At 30.8% G+C, this 6432-nt stretch overlaps 1 long non-coding RNA gene across 1 annotated transcript; it reads right to left on the bottom strand.

Annotated features, from left to right (window-relative positions):
* Positions 1-4342: 4342 nt before the first annotated feature.
* LOC144544579 (uncharacterized) lies at positions 4343-5065 on the bottom strand. Its single transcript, XR_013508262.1, has 2 exons — positions 4667-5065; positions 4343-4569 (listed from the first exon to the last, which is right to left on the bottom strand). It is a non-coding gene; the product is annotated as an uncharacterized LOC144544579 (long non-coding RNA).
* Between the last annotated feature and the right edge of the window lie 1367 nt (positions 5066-6432).

A 6432-nucleotide genomic window follows, 5' to 3' on the forward strand; every position in this document is an offset into this window, starting at 1 on the left:
GACGACTCAGATCGATCTCATTCTACACAATCAGGTATATATTGCACTGAATCTTAATTAATTAGGACGTTGCATGCATAATGCTTTATGAGAAAATTTTGGTGAAACGAAATAAAATTTGACAGTTTTGATGGTAATAAAAATTTCGATAAATAGAAACAAAAACTTAATTATTTTCATCACCTCAATATACCCAATGTATGATAGGTCATATATATCTTCCAAAAAAATAAACTATATATATATATATATTCTAGTTGGAAGAAATGAAATGAACTGGTCCCAAATTTCCGACTTCCAATAAGAACAAAGCACCGCATGTGAAGTTGCGACACTACACAACCTCAAAAATAGGTGCTACCAGAGTGCCTTGACTTGAGCAACACATTCTATTGGTGGCATGCATGTGCATGCCCCCATGTCTGGCAAATGAAATGCCGTGGATACTAGGTTTTCGCAATTGCAGTAACAAATCTCTTGGTGCCAGTTGTAAGTAGTAATTAACAAGGTATGGCAACGAGGAATTCGTATCCTCTGCATTAACTCAAAAGAAATCTTTTGAGTTAATGAATCTTGATCATCCGATCTGTTTTAAGATTCGTGTAAATAAAATTTGCACTAATATTAAAAGCCCATATATCATAAGTAAGGGCCGGATTGGCTCCCTTTAAAATCATATGGTTGTGATTCATTAACTTAAAAGATTTATTTTTGAGTTAATGCAGAGGATACACATTCGGCAACGAGCTGGCTCTGTCCGAATTAGGCTCTAGTTAAGCTTGTTAATTATGGAACAAGTTATAGCCGAGCGAGCTGGATCTAGGGTATCCGAGCTAAACCCTAAGCTTGAAATCGTGACAGGTCAGTCCGAACTAACTCACGAGCTGACGTGCTGGCTGAATCTTATTTTAAAAAGAAAATGAATTCTACAAACTTTTTGGATCGAGCTGAATCAAACTGACCCGAGTTAGATAATATAAAATACACACAAATTCATACAAATTCATAAATGAATGCCTAGCAGAGCTAACTTGAATTTATAAATTCTAGACCGAACTAGTGATCACGAGCTAGCTAGTTAACAACTAAATTCATTAACGAATGAGTTGTTAGCGAGTGTGTCAGATGCGAATCAGGATCCAACCATAAGCTATGAGGTTTTTTTTATCAACCCTAGCTGTAACTATATATATATCTTTTCGCTGTTACCTGCATGTAATCATGTCAAGGGAACGTATGGTCTTATAATTAATTATTACTGCGTAGTTTCATCATGTCAGACGCCATGCATTGCTGCTTTAGCATTTAATGTCACTAGTAGAATTAGGCCATCTACCTTAAGATATTGTTGGAGGAAAAGAAACGAGCATCAGAAAATTGACTTATGAACAGTTGATACTTTGTGTGTACCACTAGGAAAATTTCTATTTTAATCGTTAAAAGAGCATGTGCATCTGGTCTTGTTTTATAGGAATTCTTTTATAAGCAAAAAAACACATTTACATTTAAACAACAGAAAAAATGGATAGAGTGAGTCTATTGTACTATGCATATTATAGGTTAGATCTGAAAATTATGGATCATTCAAAAATAATAATTTTTTATCTATTTTAAAAAATAGTAAAAATATTTTAAAAAATATAAAATTCGGTATGCAAGTACATATTCATATGAAAATCATGTTGAACAGTTCGAACCGACCTATAAAAATTTGAAAATGAAAATATTGATCTGTATTACAGACCAAATCGTGATATGCATGGTACCAATGACTCACTCAATATATAGGTATTGTTGGAGGAAAAGAAATGAGCATCAGAAAATTGACTTATGAACAGTTAATGGTCGTTTTTTTCTATAGGAATTCCTTTAAGAGTTAAGTAAAAAATTTAAACTCATTTATATTTTAAACAACAAAATAAATAGAGGTTTAAGCTAGTATATTGTGGGATATGTTACCATTAATTATTATTCCAATATATATATAACACTATTTCCAAACTATTTATTAGGAAAAAAATTCGAATGGGTGATGATCATGTTTGCTGTTGGATGTTATTATTTAAGCACAAAATTAATTTACTAGGTAACTCATTTAGAAATTTTTATACTTGTTCGTTTGATCCAGTTACTGTTCCAAATGAATGGTAAGTACCAAAATAATTATTATTTGAAATCTCGAAAGCGCAGATTTATTTTTTTACCGTAATAAATTACTCCGGATGTTCGATCTTCAAATTTAAATGCGTATAGTTCGGAATATTCTATAATATGTTCTTACGATTCGGCTTATTCTTTTTGGATGAAACAAAAAATAGAGCAAGAATAGAGCTAATTTTAAATTTGAGACTAGTAGTTAACTCAAACTTTTAATTGAGTTAGTAGAATAGTAAGCTAATAAGACAAATAAAGAATAGTAGGTTAGTGCTATTCTTGCTCCATTCAAATATCGAATAACTCAAAAAATAATGATATTTTCATATTAGTGTTATTCTTGCTCCATCCAAACGCACTCTAAAATATATATTGAATTCAGATGTCATAAGGTAACTAAATTTTTTTAGTTTGAATCAGAATTGTTCAGTATAAATTGACATAAATTTTAAAGCATGTGCGCAATTCCATAAACTTTAAACTTAATCCGGATTAATTCGAATTTTGATGGAACCATCCGAATTCCAAACTCAAAGTTTGCATTACTTCAGAGAATTGACGCTCCAACTTGTGGAGAGGTCTTTTTCTCATATGTCTGAATAACAGGAGCACTTGTCAATTTTAATTTAAGGTCATACATGCATGTTGCAAAGTAAACTTGAGGAAGACAAAAATAATGAAGTTGTTGTGGATGTTAATTTGTCTCTATCTAGACATAATTAATTAAAAACTTAATTTGGTTTTGAGGTACGTACTTAATGAGCTAATGGGACAGTATCCGTAAGGGTAAAAAGTGATTATCTGCGAGTGTATATTAACATAAAGGTGTTTTTTCTATTAGCGATGGTATACCGACAGTATCCCTCGCATATACTGTCCTATGCATTCTTGTATTGTGAGATTTTTGTGATGAATTCGGTATATATATGGATGCAAATAGGATATATCAGTGATCTACAATTTTTAGAGTTTTTGGTGATTTCAAAAACATGTTTATGGGGAATTGATGAAAATTTGTGACATATATATAATTTGGAGCCAAAAAACTATTGTGAGTGTTTTGAGAGAAAAAAATGAATTATTAGTAATAGCTTTTGGGATGTCTTTGATTTCATTTATAGAGTTATTTGATACAGTCATGCAGACATGCTTGATAAATATTCATTTTTTTTTTTTGCAAAAACATTTCTTAAAGTCATGCTTGATAAATTGCTAAAGATAAATGATAAAGGAATAATTGTTACAGGCCACACACATGAAAACTCCAAGGATTAATTGCCAACTTAGGCCGCGCTGGCCTCTCCCACCCACAAATCTATCGGAAAAAAAAAGATGATGCATCGTGTTCTTCGATAATTCGCCAGTTGATACTAAAGATCGTCGATATCTACTACCAATGGAGAGAGTTTATTTTATTTTGTTATTTTAATTGTTAGATCGATGTTAAAGTTTAGATGTTAATGTTCGGATATTGATGGAGTTCGACGTGGATGACGTTCTGGATGTAGAATGATTTGATGTAATTTATATTTAATTAATAAAAATTATATTTGACACCCACTACTAAAATTAAAAAAATAATAATCTAAATAGTTTGATATGCAATTATTTTACTTAATTAAATATATCTACCAATTAATAAAACATGAGATCGGTGGTACTCACTTTATCTCAAGTTATAACAAAATTTTGGCATATTTATCACATGAGATAATGGTAAGGTGGTTAATTTTCGGTGGTATCAGGTCTCTGTCAATTTTTTTTTTTTTTAGTGGGATCAGGTCTGCCAAAAAAAAGAAAAGATAAATACCAAAATTATATATCTTCTTATAAATCCACTTTAATTATTTCTAACAAACTTTATAGTAACTTACACAACTTTCTTCCCAACCTAATGACTCCTAGTTATTTCGTACTTAACAGTAACAAACATATATGCATCCGTTAAAAGTTTCGGAAAACTTTTGTTTTCTTAGTTAATATATTAAAAATCCAATTCAAAAATTGCATAATAAAATTTGCAAAATTAGAAAGAGCTCCTTATTTAGAAAACGGTCCAAGTATCAAAATTTATAAAATTGTGCATGCAGCTGTTAATTGAAATAATTAATGTGATAATTTCGTTATTTTCTGTTCCCAAACAGAACACAGTATTGTCAATTGAATTTATGCAAATTAAGTCAATAAATAAATTACAACATCAATATATTTATTTGAATTATGAAATACATAATTAAGTCAACAGCCTTGAACATAGGAAGAGAGCATAGTCAAATGCCTCCTTTTATATTGTAAACCTGTGCACTCAATCTTATTCATACTATTAACTAAATCTACACCAAAACCAAACTCATTTGGCAATTCATTTGCATTTTGGTCCCTTATGTTCCTCTCTTTTAGAGAATCCTCCATGTCCTGAAAACCACAAAGATGAACAGAAACCTTGTTAATATTTATCTAAAGCAATTTTGCCACATTATAAAAAAAAATATATATAGAAAGATAAAATTACCTCATTGTTGATAGTTATACTTAAAGGAGAGCAAGCAGTGTCTTCCAAAAAATCATCCTGGTAATTGCACAAAGCCCCTCTCTCTTTTCTTTTATTTGTGTTTATGGACACACACCTTGAAGAAGAGGCATCAGAGATCAAAGAAGAGCTCAGAGAAACAGTACTAGGATCTATGGCAACACCTCCTTTGTTATCCTTTGATGCAAGGAAATCTTCAAAATAAGAAGTCCAGCCGCTCTCCTCAGAAGAGAAAGTAGATGTTTCTTCATTTCTTGTACTTGGATTGAAACTATTGGTTTTGCTTACACAGGCGCTGGTTATTACCTCCATTAATTTTCTATGTGAGAAATAAAATATAGGAAAAGAAAGGTTGCAACTTGCAAAGTAGTGAATGAATATTCTCAACATTCTAAAGAAATGTCTATATATAGATTACATAGAGAGGAAGTTTGGCATTTATGGAGTGGGCCTGAGGTGAACATGCAACAAGTGAGAGAGAGAAAGAGAGAGAAGAGAGAGAAAGATGTGAAAAGGCATTGACCTTTCTTTAATCATGCACAAAAAATGGTACAAAATAAGAAAACTTCCAGCATGCCCATAACTAGAGGTAGAGGATGAACATCTCCTAGTTTCACCAGAGAGGATTTTGGCTCAAAAGGTGGTTTTCCAACAAATAGGAAAAGTACAATGGACCCACAAGGCCTGAATCCCTCAACAAAAACAGTGGCGCAGTTGCACAGTACGGTCAATAATCAAGATGTAAATATTTAATCTTTGTTAATTACTTAATAAAGTTATAATTAATAATAGTTATAATCAAGATAAATAAAAATAAATTTACTACAGTTATTTTAATTAAACATCTAAAACATTTAATTAAATGGAATAAACAGAGTCGAAATTGAAGACCTATATAATAATAAATAAAAAAGTTGATTGATCTAATAATTATCAACATAAAAGTTTGGTCTTGGGAAGATAAAAATTAGAGGTAATTAAGTTACTTTTTTTTATCTTTTTGAAAACCATGTGTAGGTGCATTTTCAGATCACAAAATTAAGTTAAGATTAAGAAGCCCAAAGGCCCATAAACAACTTATGCAAGGAGGAGGCAATTTAAAAGCTAAGAAGCCTGATTAAGAAGCCCAAAGGCCCATAAACAACTTATGCAAGGCGGAGGCAGTTTAAAAGTTATGAAGCCTTATTTCCAGAGTATTTCTTTTTGGGCTAAGCCCATGGGCCACAAGCATATCCGATATATCCAGTGGCACTGTAAATTTGTGCACTGTAACTTTGCTTTTCTTTATTTCCCGTATGAATGCAAAGATGACCCAATTAATCTGACCAACCAAGCGAATTGACCGATCTGATTTGAAATATTATAGATTTAGAATTTGATTGATTATGTATAAAGTAGACTTTGATTAACCCGATAAATAATTTTTAAATATGAATTTTATTAAAATGATCTAGTAAAATCTGACCCGACCATTGTAAATTTTTTTCTTAGGAAAACTTATTTATATGTAACTATAATTATAATAAAATTATACAAAGAATGTGAAATCTTATTAATTCTAGTTTTGATTATAAGTTTCTCTACGGTATTGTTAGTTAGACTATATTGTATGTTCTATTTATATTTTTTTTCAATTATAAATTGTTACTTATTTGGTAACACTTTACAAGCAAGAAATTTCTTGAGATAGCATATTGTGAATCTAACAATTAAGTAATTTTTGACAGTAATTGGATTTTTTTTTTTCT

Source organism: Carex rostrata, chromosome 26, assembly GCF_964058835.1.
Source record: "Carex rostrata chromosome 26, lpCarRost1.2, whole genome shotgun sequence".
Lineage (NCBI taxonomy): Eukaryota > Viridiplantae > Streptophyta > Magnoliopsida > Poales > Cyperaceae > Carex > Carex rostrata.